Here is a 19,466-nt window from a genome sequence, read left to right as displayed (position 1 = left end):
GATAAACATGAGTATTGGCCACTAACAGAAACCCATATTAGCATTAGCTTAGATTTTTTGTTCTGTAATTCTTTGGCAGCATTATTAAACAGGCCCGCGTGGAATCTGTGCCTGCAAAACTCCACAGAAAATGAATTATTGAGTCAAATCAGTGTTCTTGCCTTACCAGGAAGCCTACAATAATGTTTTATTTTCAGAGATGTCTGATTCGATTTGCTGGGAAATTTCCCGGCTTCGGTCATTGTTTGCATTTACATCATGTCTGTAAACAATAAAAAAGGGCCAGCTACTTTGCAAAGACTAGTGCGCTTTCAGAAGTACATTTGACTTAAAAAAAATTGCTCCAAAAACATGCAATTTTATGTTTTAACCACAGATGTTGACAGAGAGCCCAGGCAATGTTTCTTCAAATGTTTTGCCAAATTTGGTGATGCTTTAAACAACTAATAAAACATTAAGGACGCATTCACATTTGGCAGATTAGGTTCAATTAAAACAAACTCTGGTGCGATTGCTCTTCTAGTGCGGTTCATTTGATTGAGTGTGAACGCTGCCATCCGAACCCTGGTGCGCACCAAACAAGTGGACTGAGTCCTCTGAAAAGCTTCCAAACAAACTCTGGTGCAGTTTGAATGAAATATGAACGCAACACGGACCAAAGACATATAAGCAAACCAAAAACAAACAAACAAACAGGACATGATGTCACAAGATGCAACCCTAAAAAGAACAGGATGCTCCAGCCTACCTGTTTTTTCTCATCATAGGAGCTACATTGCTCATTACAGTTTAGTACAGGTGTTGGAAACGTCTCCTTGCAGCAGATCTTCATTTGTGTGTGTGGCAGAGGAATTCCTGGTGCTGTTTTAACTCTTACACATTTTATAAGCTCTTCACGAGTTGTCAGCTGATAAAAAATACCATCATATGTATGCACATACAATGAGCGCTTTCAGCCCAGAACACAGCATGATGACAGTGTGAATGCTAAGAGAACCAGGACTAAATGTATCATTCTCTTTTTTGGTCTGGTCCAAAAGAACCAAGAGAACTGAACTACACCCTAAGACTCAGTTATGCTACATTCTTCCACATTTAAATTCATTCCACAAAATTCTACTGATTTTCCTCAAAAAATTGCATTTAGAAAATGCAAAGTCAGCAGATTCCATGTGGGCCTTAATATGAGTTAATTCCAATTCAGATATAATGAATATAAATTCACCAAAGAGAAAGAGCTCACAATTTAGAAGAGAATTTAGAAGTGAAAATATGTGATCTGATTTATGGTGTGTGTAATTTATTTTCTCAGCCGCATGAATAAATTAATCATATTCCTTTAACCTGATGCCAGCTCTTGTTCAGCTCAAGTGTCTGGAGTGTTTTATGATTTGGAAACATTGCCGGCAAAAAATCAACATTAAATTTTTTGGTTTGTCTTCAGTGATGATGCTATTTATTTGGTTAATCACAAGAGGCTTCCTTGCGATATTGAGTAAACAAAGTCTGTGTGCAGAGAGTCAGACAAGGCAGGAAGTAGAGAGAAGAAATGCCCAGAAATCATTCGGCAGACAGATGAAACGATAGGAGGGAGGGAAAGAGAGATAGTGAGCCATTTTTGCATCACAGTGAATTAGCTTTGTGCTAATTATGGACCTGTCATTACCGTAGATGGACTGTGTTACTTAACTGTGAAAAGCATGACTCTCCCTGTCTCTCTTTCAGTCTGTCTCTCACTTTCAGATACTTTTTCCTCTACTATTTCTGTCTTTCTGTCTGTCCTACTATTCACATGTATCACATGCTATTGAGACATGAAAGGAAGGGGCTTTGACTCTGTTGGGAGTCATTTCTGTGTCAGCTGAAAGTTTTGGTATGGGCTATTGTGAAGAAGTCACTGTGTGTATTTTGCTGCATGACATACACTGCAAGGCCCTTTCATACCTAGGCATAATAATGGCCATTGTTTTAAAGTGAAATGTTCAACAAGCACATATGATAAAAACAGTTGCGCTGCTTATAGGGGTGGTTGATTATGATTTCACTTTTTTAACATTAGTTAGTGTGTAATGTTGCTGTTTGTGGATAAACAACATCTGCAAAGTTACAACACTCAAAGTTCAATGCAAAGGGAGATATTTTCTTTTCTGTTTAAAGACTAAAACAAACGGCTGGTGAGGGCTATAACAAGCTTTTTCCTGGGTTAGTGACATCACTAACCCTAAAATTTACATAAATCCTACCCTCGAGAACACGCAACAAAGGGGGTGAGGCCATGTTGGGCTGCTTTAGAGAAGAGGAAGAGTTGTTGTAGTAGAGTGTTGTTACCATGCTGTAATTTTACGCCAAATGAAGGGTCAATTCAACGCTGGATTTGCACAAAAGATAAACATGACGGTACATGCTAGTCAATGAGCTGAATCAACTCCACAGCAACTACATAAATTTTTCCACTAACCGTTCAGAAACGTCCAGTTGCATTCTAAAAGTTGTAACTTCTTCTTGAGTCTCTCCATCAGTGTCCGACTCCGACTATTCATTTATGAATAGAAGGTTTAATAGAACAGCATTTTTTTAAATGTCATTTTTGAGCAATTTAATGCATCCTTGCTGAATAAATGTATACATTTCTTGTCTTACTGACCTCAAACTTTTGAAATAAGTATATGTTTTATTAATCTTTAATCTTTAATGACACTTTAATCATTATAAATGCTAACAATTATTACAACTACAACACTGTTAAATATAATCTTTTGCTAATCTAAAAATGAATGTAAATTTTTCATCCTGTACATTACAATGTACGACAGCTTACTGCTTGTGTTTATTTCAGATTAAGTTTGCATTTTGTTCACCTCCCTTTCTCCTTTCTGACTCTTTCTCTCTATCTTTCTCTGGGCAGAATGGTATATTTAGTTCTTGTTCAGAGCTCTGTATTGATTGAAAGCGCCCAAAGTTAAACATTCACACTGCACTATTGATTATCAACCTCTCTGTGTTCTCACTGCATACACTGTCTGCAAATCATTTTTATAGGGGAATATTCAACGTTTGCTTCCGTGTATGAGTTTTCATTTGTGCTTGTTTTAGAAAGATTTGTAAATATATTAAAATAGCGTCTCTCTTTATAGCTTAGGAGAGAAAGACAGGTGACCGGCGTAAAACATAGGCTTGCATATGTACTGTGTATAAAAATAGGCACTATGCTGATGTAAGCAAGGAGCACATCATACTAACCGGTTTTATTGATGTCATCTTTGTGTGTGTGCGTGTGTTTAGATGCAGATCTTGGCAGGGTGGCAGTATGCAGGGCTGAGATTGGTGTGGCATTCACTTTTACTGCAGTCAGCTAACTGCACAAGCCTCATGAATGAAGACAAAGAATCAATTTCATACCAATCCAGTAAAGTCATTCTGAACTTGTGGAAAATAAGCAATTTTATAGAACCATAAACAGATGAGAAACCTATATTCTTAAGATTCGGTTTTGACAAACTACAGACAAATTTTGCTCCGTCCTTGTGCAAATTAATTTAACCCCTGACCTACACTAAGTAACCCTGACAGAATATAATTGTTACATTGATGTAACCGTCCTAACAGATTATGCTAGCTGCTTGTATGTGTCTGTTAGTGTATGCAGTGGTGTAGGTTTTGTTTGAATATTGTTGAGACCCATAGGAGGTAATAAAACAAATAGGTTTTGGACAAACAGCAAAATGTTCTCTCCAAATTCTTCAAAAATGGCACAATTATGGAATGGTACACAATATTCATTTCTGGATGAACTGACTTGTGAGTAGGAGACGCACCATGCTCATTTTCAGTTCTATTTAGAAAAGTTGAGCACTGGATTGTGCTTGTAAGCGGTATTTTACATGGCAAAATGGTTTAAAAAGTTTAAAATACCATTGAAAAGTTATGGGTCGGTCTGTTATGCTTACCAAGGCTGCATTTATTTGATCAAAAATACATTAAAATGGTAATATTATGAAATATTATTACATCTTTTCTATTTTAATATAATTAAAATGTAATTTATTCCAGTGATGGCAAAGCTGAATTTTCAGCCTCATTACTCCAGTCTTCAGTGTCACATGATCCTTCAGAAATCATGCTAATATACGCTGATTGGATTCAAGAATATTTTATTTTTAATCAATGTTGAAAACATTGCTTTATTTTTGTGGGAACCGTGATACATTTTTCTTAGGATTCCTTAATGAATAGAAAGTACAACAGCATTTATTTGAAATATATATATTTTTGTATATCTTTCTGTATATCAAATTTATTTAAAAAAATAACATGGAGATAAATATAATATTGAAAAATAATTTATTGAGAAATAAAAGGCATTATAATTAAACTTAATAAATACATGTCTTTCAATTTCCTTATTTTTTTAGAGGTTTATTACCTTTCATTAACATGTAACGCCAAATACAGTAGTTGTAATAATCGCCTCAGATGCAGGGTGTTTCACATGCTAGCACAGGCAGGCATCATTGTTCGTTACTAATTCCACACTACTTCTTGTGTGTATGGAAGGTGAGCCAAGATCTCAAGAAAAGCTGGCCGCCTAGCACATAGTTGATATAGCTGTTTGTGAATGTAAAAGGTCTGAATATAAAAGAGCACAACAAAGTTATTGTCTCCCAAAAGAAAGAACTGATTCTAAACTGCCTGAAACGAGTTGTCAGTAATCCCAGTCTTGATGCTGCTAAAACCTATGAACGGTTGTAACAAATTTGCCATATTGCCAGCCTATGGTCTTTTATTGGCTGCCCACAAACAACTTCTACAACTTAGAAACGTCCTGTTCAAGTTGTGGTTGCGATGGAGATTCAGATTGATCAGCTGTTTCTTCCAGGGTTTCATTATTGGACTCGGGCTTGAATTGATATGGTAAAACCGATGCCACTGTTACTGTGTATACAAGTGCCGAGGAAGCCTCCGGAACTGAAATTCAGATATAGTAATAGGCGTTTTGTTTCTGACATGCACTGTAAGTGGTAGACCAAACACAACAGACTGGGCCCTGTGACCAATCAGAGGATTTAGAGAGACCGGATCTTTGATTGATCCGTTTTAGACACAGTGACTACGTTTACATGGACAGCAGTAATCTAATTACTGACCTTATTCTGATTAAGACAATATTATGATTAAGGTGTTTACATGAGTTGCCTTTAAAATATTCCTTTCATGTTCCCGTTTTACATGTTATATAACATAGATCGATTAAGGGCAAACGTCATTTCGTCCCCACGGCACGCCGTCCGACGTTCTCTACAGAATTTCACGTATCACCACACAGTTTGTGCTATATACAGTTTTGGGTGTTTCATTTTGAATCTTACAAAAGCTTCAAGTGCAGTTAATTATTTGACATGCAATATACGTGCAAATAGATACGGAGCCCTGCACATGACATGCAAGAAAAAATAAATAAATTGTGCGCACGATTTACTAATTAAATTCCCTCGGTTTATAAATGATATGCGCATGATTTATAAATTGAGGGAACAAATTAGTAAACCGTTCGCACGATTTAGCCTAGGCTACTATTTATTTTCCCTCTCATGTGAGGGGCTCTGTAAATACAACGGTGGATACAAATTCTCCAGCAACAGGCCTCCTGTACTTTAATTCGGCAACTTTCATTCATGCCACCACGACAAACTCAGAGGTTCTGGATGAGAGATGAGGTGAGAGGAATTTGATTTGTGGCTTCTTGCTTGAAGCTTGCTCTCGTTTGCCGTCAAAACGGTATGTGTCCTGTAGCAAAGTGCGGCGAAAACTGCCACATGACGTTAATAGTGTGATTAAGGTGTGTACATGTCTACAATGCACTCCAATAATGCGACTAAAATAGGAATACTCCACCTGTCTTAATTCGATTTGTGTTTACTTCGAGTATGACTTTAGTCGGATTAAGGTAATAAAACATTGCTGTTTACATGGTCCTTTCTTAATCAGAGTATTGTCTTAATCGTGTTAATATCGGATTACTGCTGTCCATGTAAACGTAGTCAGTGAGAAAAGAGGTGCTGCTGCAATGTATATAGAAAAGTAGTGTTTTTTGACCTTGGATGCATGTTAAATCTATTGTAAGAGACTTTCAAAATAAAATTAGGAACCTTTAAAATAACATAATAGGAGCACTTTAACATCTCTAGATGACTCATGAGTTCTCTAAAAGCAACCCTGTTGTGGTCAGTTTTAATTCACTGGCATTACATACTAAATTCTTTTCAGTTGTTATAAAATCAGACCAGCGCATGATTGAGGGCGACAGCTGACTCCCTTCCAAACTTCGGCCTTTTACGCACAATGTATGTGTCATTCATCTTTTGTGTTTTTGTTAGGATCTGCTCTGTGACACCGGTGCACTATGAGCTGCTTTATTGTGTGATGTAGTCCTTATCGTAGCAGGAAGCGAATAGAGGATTACTGTCCAACAGGAGACTGATAATAGAATTCTCTACCTGTGTGTGCACGCATATGCACGTGTTCAATTCTATGTGCATTTCTCTGAGAGTTTGTAACTTTGTATCTGTGTGAGTGTGTGTAAGCGCGTACATGCGAACAGGTAATAGAATTCTCCTCTGTGATAAGCTGTCGATTCTCATCAAAGCAGACTAGTGGAAATAGAGAGAGAGAGGAATTGGTTGTGGAGTGATGATGAATTTTGGTGTGATGGCAAAAAAAGGTGGGTGTAGTCATGTCACCTTCAGGATAATTTTTTTTTCCTTTTCTGTTCCATTTTTATTGGAGAGGGGAGAGAGAGTGTGAAAGAGCAGGAACTGTTTTCATTATCAGGCAGGGCACGTTTAGAGTTCAGCGCAGCCTCTGTCCAGTTAATGTCGGAATGATGGGCGAAACGCACACACGCACTCACGCGCTCATCCGAACACATCTAACGCAGCCACACAGAAACATGCACAAACACCAAGGCAATGACAGATGTCTCGTGCGTGTGGTCAGAGTGACAGTGAATAATGCTGAGATCTTAGCGCTGACGCTGATAGTTAGCACGCTGCTGCCATCTTTCCTGATGACAATATGTCACCCTTCTTTACAGTCTCTCTTCATATTTAAAACATCTTTGCACCTGTTCTCGCATGCTGATTTTTCAATTTTGTGGCAGTTACACTCTGATACATTTGATTTTAACATTGGATTTTTTTTTTTTTTTTTTGGTTTTCTATTAATCTAATGTCTTTAGCTAGCATATAGTATACAAAATGAGCTTCTCAAAAACAACAACAACAACAAAAACAAGTTAAAATCTGATTGGTTTGCTTTACGTGGTTTCGGGAAATAAGAGTACACAGGTTTATATCATTTTATTTTTGTAATTTCCCATGCTGCTATAATGGGTTCTTCTGAGGTTTTCCTTCTTTTGAAACTTAAAAAAACACTTAGTAATCAGTAAATGGGATATCGGTGGAGATGCTGCTTCTTGTTAGACACTACCGTTCCAAAGCTTAGGGTCATTACTATTATTATTTTAAAGAGATTAATATTTTTATTCAGCAAGGACACATTCAATTGATCAAAAGTGACACTAAATCCATTAATAATCATAGATGCAAACTCCTCACCTTTGAGGAGTGACAACTCACCTTTTTGAGATCAAAATAGGTCACTTATGGGATTTGCATAGATCGAATGAGAAAGTGTTTTATGGGGTGGGGTGGGGGGGTCTGAGATTTGGAAACTTTTGAGGTCTGAGATGTGGGAACGGTGAAGAGAGAGGGTTTGCAGTTTAGCTCAGTATTGCCGTCTAATCAGCCAATATTGTCTTAAATAGCCATAGCACTTTTTCTTTTTATAACATGAGGTTTTGACCAAATGTAGCCTATTCAATCTTGATTTTGGTGAAATGTTGCAACAATTTTTTTGTGTGTGAAAAATTACCCACCTCCATCAAGATATCTTGTACTGTATTTGCAAAACTACTGCGCTGGTGAGCGTTAGTCGCTGTAGTCCAGAGCTGCGCTTGGAGTATTTACGACAGTGTGATTCACTGAAGGAACCTGTAGGGGGAGCTTCGCAAATCTTACTGAGTTCCACTTTAAAGTAACTACAAATGAGCATGTAAAGCAAATATCTTTAAAATAAAAATTCTGTTTAAAATTCCCCTTACCTGTTTGCATCCCTGATAATATTACAAAAGGTTTCTATTTCAAAAAATGCTGATCTTTTGAATAGGGCTGAAACGATTAGTCGACATTATCGACAACGTCGACAATAAAAAATTGTCGACAAATATTTTTGTTGTCGAATAGTCTCTTGATCTCATACGACCTATTTGAAGGGCCTGCAATAACGCAGTGTAACCAGTGGGGCGCTGTAGCGCAATACTGTAATGCAGCCCTCCCGGATCCAATCCAATAAAAGAAGTCAGCGCTTTTAGTGCAAACGAAGTCGAACCCGTGAAATGGGGGAGATTAACATAGCATAAACATAACAAACATAACGTTTAGCATAACTACAGAATACTGTCATGCAGGGCCACCAACTCTCATTCAAACTCACTGTTCTCACGCCACACGTTCATTTTCTCACAAAGTGAAAGATGGATCGCAGAGCAAAGAGGACACAGACAACGCACCGACAGATCAGGTTACTTTTGATATAAAACGAAGTCTAAGCTTTTAAATTCAGTCAATATTACTACGGGATTCAAACAATACTTGTGGTGGTGACGCTGTTTAACGTTGTGTGGCAGATCGCTGTAACACCTCGGTTTAAGCGGCATATGAACCTATTCCTCTCTATTACAGTGCGAAATAAACATGAATGAACATCAAAAAGTACTTACTGAACTTACTGAAATGAATCCATCTCCATTGTAATCACTTAATCAGAGTTTTAACCGCAGAAAGAAGTCAAAAAAACTTGCAAACAAATATATCACACAAAATGTAACATTTACCTCAGGAAAGCCATTCAATGACCATAAACTCGATAGTTTGTGTGTGTGTGTGTGTGTGTGTGTGTGTATATATATTGTTTTATTTACTAGTTAAAGTACAGTATAACTCAATATTTTAACTAATATCGAATAATCGAACAAAGCTTACTGATTAATCAGTGCAACAATCGATGATTAGTCGATTAATCGTTCTAATAATCGATAGATTAATCGATTATCAAAATAATCGTTTGTTGCAGCCCTACTTTTGAACTTTTTAGGTGTCCACATAAATATTAAGCAGCAGAACTATTTTCAACATTGATAATAATAATAAGAAATGTTTCTTGAGCAGCAAATTAGCATATTTAGGATCATGTGGCACTGATGACTGGAGTAATGATGCTGACAATTCTGCTTTGCCATCACAGGAATATATTACATTTTAAAATATATTAAAATAAAAAGAGTTATTTTAAATTTTAAATTTTTTTCTGTATTTGACTGTATTTTTGATTAAACAAATGCAGCCTCAGTGAGCATACGAGACCCATTCTCGTATGAGAAGATTTTCTTTTCTTTTTTTTTTTTTAAGGGTTTTGTCAGTTGAACAATTGCTTTGTTAAACTACAGTACAATTCAAAGATGACACTGTACTTATATCCTTCACAGCCTCCGTTTCATTCCTGTCAAACGTTAAATATGATCCTACCCTGACTAAGGTCTCTATAGGTGGATAAAAAGTCGCAAGGAAGAGAACACCAATCACAATTTAGTTTTCAAATATTACAATGATGTCACTGACATCATTAATAGTCATCCTGTTAGCAAATCTCTGTGTTGTGGACTCGGAAAACGTTGCCAAGCCATATGCCCACGATTACACACACTCACACTGTAGCGAGGGACCCATGCAGAGAACCTAATTACATTTGATTTAATTAAATTAATGAACATTTTATGGCTGCAACGAAATACAGGACATACAAACACCTACACAAAGACATTTGTTTTTCTGTCATGGCATATGGACTTTCCATTGACTTCTGTTGTTTTTATATTTTCTACCCCCTGACCTTGATAGAAACCTTTCTGCATTTCTACATTTTCAACATCATTAAAACAACATTCAGTATGTTTATTAAGTCGTTTCCTTAAGGGACACACAGTGAAGGTGATTTCAGTTTGGAACATTTTGGTCCCACAATGTAAGCACAACCTGACCCACACAAATTTTTTTTGTATATAGTTGTGGATACTTTTCTTCTAGTTATAAATATAGTGAAAGGTTATAGAGATATTCAAAGCAGCGGACTAGAAAGGTCAATCATGTGTGATTAATGTGTGTGTGTGTGTGTGTGTGTGTGTGTTTGAGGGCTTTCATTCTTTACTTAATTAAAATAATATTTAGATTATGTTTGTGTGTCCTTGAGGCTTCTGTCCTTTCAGGCTTCAGTTAACCAGCATACAAATTGCTTTGGTGTATTATGTGTTGTGTGCGTATGTTTATGCGCATTTCTGGGTGTTTATGTGTGCTTTGTGTTGATTTTTCTCTTGATTTGCGTGAAATGCATGTGAACTGCCTCCTTGACCTGGTCTCAGTTTGAGGCAGTGGTCAAGTTTTGGCAGATGTTGATTGGCTGATTATTACATGGATGGAGGGAGTGCGGAGGTGGGGTGTCGACGGGGCTAGGATGGAAAAGATAAATTACGTTGTTCGGTCATTGTGCAGAAATGATTGCAATTAGAGTGACTGAAAGAAAGGCCTATGGGCTTGATGAGTGTGGAGGTGGAGAGGTTGAAGAGCAGGTCAAAAGAATGATGGAGGAAAAAAAAATGATTGACTGACTGACTGCCACACGAGCATAAGCACACACACTCAGCTCTCAAGTGTATTCACACTGAGGCAAACATTCCTGCACTCTTGCAAACAGAATAAAAGCTTCCTCGGTGGTACATTGTAGCATTTTAGGTTCAGCTGAAAACTTCTAGATCTTGTGATCATGAAATATTTTATACTGTATTGGCAGTGGCTCTCAACCGGGGACCTCAGAAAACTTCAAAGGGGGCCTCAAGATGATTTAAAATGAATAAATATAGTGATTAATGTATGATTAATAATGAATATTAATATTAAAACAATCTAACTTAATTGAAATGCTAAAAACATACAATCAAGATTTAAATGACTGAACACTGACCCCCCCCCACCCCACCCAGTAATTATTGTTTTAACTGTGGTAAATTAATTAACCTATCCACTTTTTTTTCTGAGCAAACGATGAGCGTGATTGATTCTAACTTCAGTTTGGATGCTGTCTTGTTCCAGTCTGCATAGGAACCCATTGTTAAAACGGGATAAAAAGAGAGACTATGTGCACAGGGTCAGGCTGTGCTGCTGTTGACTGCCACAACAACAGCAATAAACTAAAGGAAATTCCTGAGAAATAAGTTTTGAGCACAAGCAAATCTGGTTACACTTTATTTCACAGTATGTGTACTTACAGTGTACTTATCCAAGAAAGTACTGGTAATATAAGGTAATATAATGGGAGAAAGTTCAACATGCGATATGGCGGAATAAGTCCCGCCTTAGTAGTAATAAGAGCCAATCAGTAAGTCATCGCGTCACTGCAGCGGCTGTTAGAAGCTCCGGTTCCTATAGAAACAGTCAGACGTGCAAAATGAGATACAAGATACTTGCATTTAGGACTGCGCATGCGTATTAGCTTGATCCAGCCTGAAAAATACAGTTTTTTGTCATGATTCGAGTGTTTATAAACAAAATTTATGGGACAGTTGTTGTCAGATTTCATTGGTGATTTCAAATATGAAATTTAATCAAAAGCTTGGCAAACAGATTTGAAGAATTTGATGTTTCCTCATTCAAAGAGATAGGAGCTGCACTTGCATGCCCGAGAGGCGTTTCAAAGATGGCTGCTGAGTGAAATGACTTGTCTTAAAGGGACTTTGGTTAAGATTAGGTTTAGGGGTAGGTTCATGGTTAGTACCTAGTTTCAACTCAGTTACTGTAATTGCTATAATAAGTACATAGTATGTACATGCAGAACAGGGCTGTAAAATAAAGTGCTACCGCAAATCTGAAAAGAATGTCTGTGTACGGCACCGTATGACTTGCATTTTATGCCAAAGACTGACAAGAGAATACAAACATGCCTTGCAGCACCTACGTTAAAATACTCCCCATAAAAGTTATATAGGCACTTTTATCATTTTGAGGACAAAACAGGTCTGTTTTCAATGTAGCTAACTTCGGGCAGCTTCATGTCATCTACGCACTCATTAAACTTTGATGCATTGTGAAGATCATTGCGACACTGTAAAGTGAGGCGCTATGGAGCCATATGCTTTTTTAAAAAAAAACATTTTCATAGGTTTAATGCTATTCAGAAACTACACTAATTTGACTAGAAACTCCAGAGACCAGAAATGTAAAGGATAATTCTGCTATGAGTCGGGGTGATGATTTCAAATTAATTTAGTAAATATTGGACCAATGTTTAAGTGCAGGTGCTATTTATTGTCTTTAAATTTGTGATAATATATTGACTTCAACCGTTGACCCCTCTGCTCTCTAAAGCCCGTTCACAACACCAGCAACATTCGTTTTCAATGAACGAATGAGGGCTGGCGACTTCCGACGACAAGAGTGACCGTTGGCAACCAAATGTAGGTATGTCAAGCGATGAGCGATAGCAAAAGTGCATTTCCCGATCGACAACCAATAGGAGTGAAGACTTTCAGTGGAGCTCATGTCACCGTTTTGAGTACAGACAAGACAAGACAGAGTTCTGGAGCGATTTCACTGTTTTTTATGACTGTAACCACATCCATGGATATAATAAAATGTGTGGAAAAGAAACTGTCGGCAGTCTTAATGAGTTTGATTCATAAATTGATAGTTTGTGTTGTTAATTATATGATGCTTTGAGCAGTTTAGCACCGCTGCAGTTCATATTACAGTTTCTCCTGCATTATGTTGATTATTAGGGACAAGAAAATGAATTATTTGTTAAATTCGGATGACGTTTTAGTAGACTTGTGCCGATATTCGGTAATGCGATAAATCGTGATAATGAATATGCACGATATTGTAATCGTGGGCACTTCAGAATACCGTAAATAATAATTTATTACCAATTATTAATTTTTTATAATGCAATTAAGAATACTTTACCCATCACTCGTATAAAATGTACAACACCGCTGTATTCTGCATCAAAAGGACACGCGCTCAGATGTAAACAAGCCCATCGTGCATGAGAAGCACATGGCGGAACGAGTGAAGGAGACGCGCTGAATGAAAGCGCACGTTCACTCTCTGACAGCAGGGGCACTGATGGAACAGCAGCGTGCAGCGGTTACCACGGAAACCGTGCAAACAAAGTAACTGCGCTGGTGAAGTTTTTAAAATGCTTCAAACAGCCATTAATTTTTTTGTAATCTCAGTGTTGTTCATCACAGCACCAAAAACTGAATAATTAAAAAAGACTTAAAAGGATATTTATTTTCAAACCTAAACATTTTTATATTTTAATCTGGAATACAACATGCCCTAATGATTAGAAATGTTCTGATTATTTGTTATTGTTCAGTAAAACTTAAAGTCATACGGCTTCATTAGTTAACATGTTAATTCATTACTACCAAACTGACAATGAAAAATAAGCATTAAATTATTCTTAGTTAATGTTCATTTCTAAGTTACTGTTTAATAACATTACTAAAATCAAAAGAACTTATTTAATGGACCTGAGATAAAACTAACAATGATCAGTTGTGTTTCTAAATTAACATTAACAAAAAATAAAACTTTCTGTAACATATGTAGCTGTTGCTCAATCTTAGTTAATGCATTAAATAGAGACCTTATTGTAAAGTGTTATCTGTTGTTCTTTATAGCCTAATTCTTTTGCATTTTAGTCTGTTTGAAAATTTCACTTTATATATTTTTTTGTAGTGTATTATTGTATTTAAACATTCAGAGTTGTTTTTGTTTCATTACAAAAAGAGTTCTTAAACCTGTTAAACTATGACAACATTATTTTGCAATTAATTTTAATATCGTGATAATACCGTATACCGTGATAAAAGCTTAATCAATTAATCGCAACATGAAAATTTGATACCGTCACATGCCTACGTTTTAGTAATTTTTCGAGCAGTTCGAGCGAGTTTAACTCGTTGATTGAACGACTGTTAATCTGGTTAATGATTTAATGCACTGAGCACTGCTGTAGTTTATATCATAACACCCTCCATCCAACAGCAGAATGCTACTTTTAATTCATTTAAGTCTAATTCTGTCAGGACCACTATCGTCAAATATGATAGATAATGCATAGAGTTTGTATTGGCGGTATGGTTCTGTTCTGGGCAAGAACTCCCTGCGCATCCATGCAGCCTAGCATGGATAAGAGCAGGGAGAGCAGCAATAAACCCCCTAGGGTAAACAGAACAGGGCCAACATGCAGATATCATTAAATGTCATGATTTAACGTACACATATTTCGAGAATTAGTCTGATTCAGGGGAAATAATAAGCCAATCCTGACTGAAGAGAGGAGGAGCTGGGGATGGAGGAGGGTAATTTGCTCCTGAGAAATGCAATAGCTGCTGATAATACTGAGGAGCTTATATATAGATGCCGTAATAGGCGTCGTATTCCTATAGGTAGACGCAAGTCACCTGGGAGTCAGCTGATGCAGCTTGACTGACGTGACCTGCCAGAACTGACGCTACGCTAGATTTCTGTCAGGACCACTATCGTCAAATATGATAGATAATGCATAGAGTTTGTATTGGCGGTATGGTTCTGTTCTGGGCAAGAACTCCCTGCGCATCCATGCAGCCTAGCATGGATAAGAGCAGGGAGAGCAGCAATAAACCCCCTAGGGTAAACAGAACAGGCCAACATGCAGATATCATTAAATGTCATGATTTAACGTACACATATTTCGAGAATTAGTCTGATTCAGGGGAAATAATAAGCCAATCCTGACTGAAGAGAGGAGGAGCTGGGGATGGAGGAGGGTAATTTGCTCCTGAGAAATGCAATAGCTGCTGATAATACTGAGGAGCTTATATATAGATGCCGTAATAGGCGTCGTATTCCTATAGGTAGACGCAAGTCACCTGGGAGTCAGCTGATGCAGCTTGACTGACGTGACCTGCCAGAACTGACGCTACGCTAGATTTCTGTCAGGACCACTATCGTCAAATATGATAGATAATGCATAGAGTTTGTATTGGCGGTATGGTTCTGTTCTGGGCAAGAACTCCCTGCGCATCCATGCAGCCTAGCATGGATAAGAGCAGGGAGAGCAGCAATAAACCCCCAAAACAAACCATATGCTGATATCCCCCAACACAAACTGAGTGCGAAAATCTGAATGCCATTTTTCCTTAAAATGAGCCATGAGCCTAGCTTTTTTTTTTTTTTTTTAATAAATGGGAGAAGCTTACACCCGTAGCAGCAGCAAATCTGATACAACAAGCATGTTGTAGCGCATTTAGCTAGCGATTTTAAATATCATATGCTTACACCGTTAGCAGCAATCTAGTCGGGGAAGCATACACCCATGGCCTAATATAAAATTATTACATTTTTTTTTTTTTTTTTTTTCTCTCTCTTATTGGGGGAAGCTTACACCCCTAGCTGCAGCAATCTGTTACAACAAGCATGTTGTAAATCACAGACTAGTATTAAACTAGTGTAGTCAGGTTGGGGAAGCATACACCCGCAGCAATAGCTCGGAGTTAGATGCAGCGTGCAGCTAAGAAATGAAATGCAGTTCTTCCTCATCATGAGCACGATTTCTGCTCCAGTCGGGCTGATTCCTTTGGCTACAGAAGAGAAGATGGCGACTCCCATGATATCACACTCCTTACAGGACCATCAAGTTTCGACATTGTTAGGGTTGAATAAGAAACCTCTGTGTATTTAAAGAAAAGCATGTTACAATACTCTGATAAGTTTTCAAGCCACAGAAGTTTGCTCACTTAACACAGAATGTTGCGATATGATCGGATATCATAAAGAGCATAAGTCTAAAAAAACAGCTTAAGATAGCATGTACCTGAATAAACTTACCACAGTATGTGCTTATAGTATGCAGCAATGACACTAGAGCTTCGGTAACAAGCAAAATGTTTTTGTTTTGTTTTTTTTTATAAATATTTGCCTTCCATAGCAGCTAGATAGCCTTAAGAACAGCTTGTTCTAAATAGCAACATAGCTTTAAGAAAAACGATGTGTACTATGTGCTGCACCACAACAGAAAAGCCGTTTGCACCATGAATCTTTGTTTTTCTGTCTCTACTGCAAAGCTGCTTGAATCTGCGATGTATAGCGCTAAACACGGCGATCCAACCAGCGTGTATGTTGCTATACAAATTAAAGCGCCCCGACCAGCGTGTGCAGCGATCGAGCCGGTTGCCAATGACAACAGATAAGTAACGCACATCGCCAAATACGATCGCAAAAGCTTTGCAAAAACATTTTTACTGAGAAGGACTAGAAGCCTAAGCAACAGTGATAGCTTTAACAACATCATGAGTTAGCTTTAAAACAATGAGCATTAAAAATAATGAGCGTTAAAAGAACTTAGCTTAGCTTCGTGGAAACATTCAGAGATGAAGGAGAGTGAAATAGCCGGCTGTAACGTGGATGTTTGATCTTGTCTTGAAACGCTTCTTCATGCGGGGAGTGCAGATCATCTGCACTGCCAGTCCATGTCTAATTGCAGCGATGCGAGAAGCAATGCTAACCTTAACTCAGTCATTTCCAATCGGTCGGCTTATTCAATGCAGTGAATGAGAGGTGAATTCCACAAATCCCTCTCGCTAAATTCCCGATTGCACAATTCCTAGTGAGATGATGCTGTTTGCCTGTCGAATTCGCCATTTCATTTGCTCCTGAGAAATGCAATAGCTGCTGATAATACTGAGGAGCTTATATATAGATGCCGTAATAGGCGTCGTATTCCTATAGGTAGACGCAAGTCACCTGGGAGTCAGCTGATGCAGCTTGACTGACGTGACCTGCCAGAACTGACACTACGCTAGATTTCCTAGTCAAATTAGAATGATATCTTAGTTTTATATATCATTTTTGATGCCATTTTCTAAAGATATCGCCAGGCGTGCAGTCTACCCATAACATTAGAGTGACAGCACTAGGAACGCCCACAAGCGTCTTCAGAGTACAGAGACTAGCGACATACAAAGTCCCTGGAGGTGTGAACGGGGCTTAAGATATCAGCATCAGCAATTAAAAAAAAAAAAAACTCATATTGGTCATCCACTAGCTTTTGAGGTGACTATATGGTTCTTTGGAGATTAAAATGTACTTGATGTAACATTATTGGTTTAATGGTCCAGTGTAAAGTCCAATGTATTGGTTTCTGAGTACTTTCAAGCACAAGCACATAGACGGTTTACTGAAGAACCGTAGAATAAAAAGCTCAATAAAGCTTCAAAATGTTATCATAAGGTGCATTTAAATTGCAACAGGTGTGTTTTTATATGCATCTTTCTGTCAAGGTGCGTTACTGTAAAACTTTAAGTGGTTGGTACAGTACCTGTAGTGTATAGTGGAAGAGTCGTATGAACCACTATTATGGAACTTTTATTGTATAAGTCAGAAAAAGTAAATGATGGAGGTGAATTATCCCTTTAAGTACACGCTAAACATTCTGTCCACACAGACATGAGATTCAGGGACACAGATCAAATCTCACACAGACACACGTGGGCCTGTGCTCAATCGATATCCTCAGGAGTCAAGGCCTCCCTGATTGCCTTTCAGGTGTTCCAGATGAACGCAGGAATAGATAGAGCAGGAGAAAGGGAAGCTGTGTATACAGAATGTTATTGAGAACACCAAGAAGAATATGTTGTGTTCTCTAGCGCTAAACTTTTGGATTGCCATCCTTGTGGGGACATCCCCACAACGTAGGGTTTACCAGGTCCACACATGCACACTCACACACACAAGTTGGGTTTTCACGTTTTATGGGGACTTTCCATAAACATACTGATTTTATACTATACAAACTGTATATATTATATACTCTAACCCTAAAAACAACACTCAACACTCGAAATCTTTCTGAACTTTTACATTTTCAAAAAAAATAATCTGAGCTGTTTAGTAAATGGGGCCAAAAAAATGGCCCCACAAGGTCAAAAATTTGTGGGTGTCTCCCTCTCATGCCTGCTTTCTTTTAATTTTTATCTTTTTATTTTATTCTTTGAGGGCGTCATGTGTGTATTATAGACAGAGAGACAAACTAGATAGTGAGATAAACTAAATAAACTAAAGTTGTATTATCACAATTATCGCCACATTTAGTCTTACATATATCTTTACATTGTGAGTCACCAAATTACCATTGTAATTGAGCCATTATTGTTACATTTGTCAATTATTTATTTATTTGATTTTATTGTACGCTAATAGTTGTAGAATTTTATTTTAAGTGTGTGTGCTAACTAGTTTATACTAGTTTATATAATACTATATATTATTTTTTTCTTTTTGCAGTATTGGTACACTGCGTTGATAATAAAAATGTGCAGTTTTTGTCATGACAAGCACTAAATTAAATAAGGGAGGGAGAAAGAAAGAAAGATAGAGAAAGAAATAGAGATGGTACCGTGACCCAAATTAGTTTGTTTTTCTTTTAATTGTGCACCTTTTCACATGCTAGACAAATTCTGCTTTCTGTATACACTTTCTGTATAAGCTTCTGTTTTTAGCGCTCTGTGTGTGTGTGTGTGTGTGTGTGTGTAGGTGTGTGTGTGTGTGTGTGTGCGTGTGCTTGTTTTTGTGATTTATGAGGACACAAATTTGTATGACATGGGTATTACACTGGTATTATGACGTAAATATGAAATATGAGGACATTTCATGAGTCCTCCTATTTAAAATAGCTTTAAAAACATACTAAACAATGTTTTATTAAAAATGTAAAAATGCAGAATGTTTTCTGTGATGGGTAGGTTTAGGGGTAGGAGTAGTGTAGGGGGATAGATGTGTCCTTGTGGGCACATTTTTTGGTCCCCTTGAGGAAAATTGCTTATAAATCATACAGAATGATGTTTTTGAAAATGTAAAAAATGTGAGGGGTAGGTTTAGAGGTAGGGTTGTGATTAGAGGAAATAATATACAATTTGTACAGTATAAAAATCATTATGTCAATGGAAAGTCCCCATAAAACAAGGAAACCCAACATCTGTGTGTGCTCATAAACTGGACCTGTAAGACAGGCAGATAGAAAAAAGGATAACTAGAATATTTGAGATAAAAATAGAGAAGAGGGAGATGGAATAAAGAGAAAGAGATTGATGGATGAATGAGCAGAACTGATTTGATGGGCCCCTGGACTCACCCTCTGCAGCAAGAAACATTTTGTGTGTGTGTGTGTGTGTGTGTGTGTGTGTGTGTGAACATTTATTGTCCTTGTATATCAGAAATGCATTAAAGGTATAGTTAACCAAAAAATAATTGTGG

The 19,466-nt window shown here is 37.4% G+C and overlaps 1 protein-coding gene across 11 annotated transcripts in view; it reads left to right on the top strand.

The window, feature by feature from the left end:
- The window catches only part of stxbp5l (syntaxin binding protein 5L), a 195,240-nt gene that overhangs the window by 34,084 nt on the left and 141,690 nt on the right, over positions 1-19,466 (top strand). The window lies entirely within an intron of this gene.

This window comes from Megalobrama amblycephala, linkage group LG6 (assembly GCF_018812025.1).
Source record: "Megalobrama amblycephala isolate DHTTF-2021 linkage group LG6, ASM1881202v1, whole genome shotgun sequence".
Lineage (NCBI taxonomy): Eukaryota > Metazoa > Chordata > Actinopteri > Cypriniformes > Xenocyprididae > Megalobrama > Megalobrama amblycephala.
This window is presented reverse-complemented; position numbering and strand designations above follow the sequence as displayed.